The sequence below is a fragment of the Apaloderma vittatum genome, unplaced genomic scaffold (assembly GCF_000703405.1).
Source record: "Apaloderma vittatum isolate BGI_N311 unplaced genomic scaffold, ASM70340v1 scaffold23125, whole genome shotgun sequence".
NCBI lineage: Eukaryota > Metazoa > Chordata > Aves > Trogoniformes > Trogonidae > Apaloderma > Apaloderma vittatum.
In genome coordinates this window covers 15143-15454 of record NW_009717984.1, presented here as the reverse complement: position 1 = coordinate 15454, position 312 = coordinate 15143, and the positions used below count along the sequence as shown (strand labels likewise).

The 312-nt window shown below is 56.4% G+C and overlaps 1 protein-coding gene across 1 annotated transcript in view; it reads right to left on the bottom strand.

Annotated features, from left to right (window-relative positions):
- The window catches only part of CNTN2 (contactin 2 (axonal)), a 15049-nt gene that overhangs the window by 11427 nt on the left and 3310 nt on the right, over positions 1–312 (bottom strand).

The window sequence follows — 312 nt, the reverse complement described above, 5'->3', positions numbered from 1 at the left end:
GAAATGCCTGTCCCTGGCCGGGGATGGAGCCACCTCCAGACAGCGGGCTCCCAGCTCAGCCCCCCTCTGCCTCGCAGCGATAAGCCCAGAGATGCTTAGCTAGCCCCAGGATCCTTCTGCGCTTTGTAATTGAATTAATAACTGTCTTAAAACCGCCGTGCCAACCAGCAATCTGTTTCCTTCCCTACAGTACGCAGCGTGGCCACTGCTTAAATTAAGGGACTCCGGTAAGTGTGATGTTTTATGCAAGAGTAACTTCCAGCGGGGAGCGGCCAGCTCAGCTCTGCCGGGCTGGGGGGAAGCAGCCCTTTA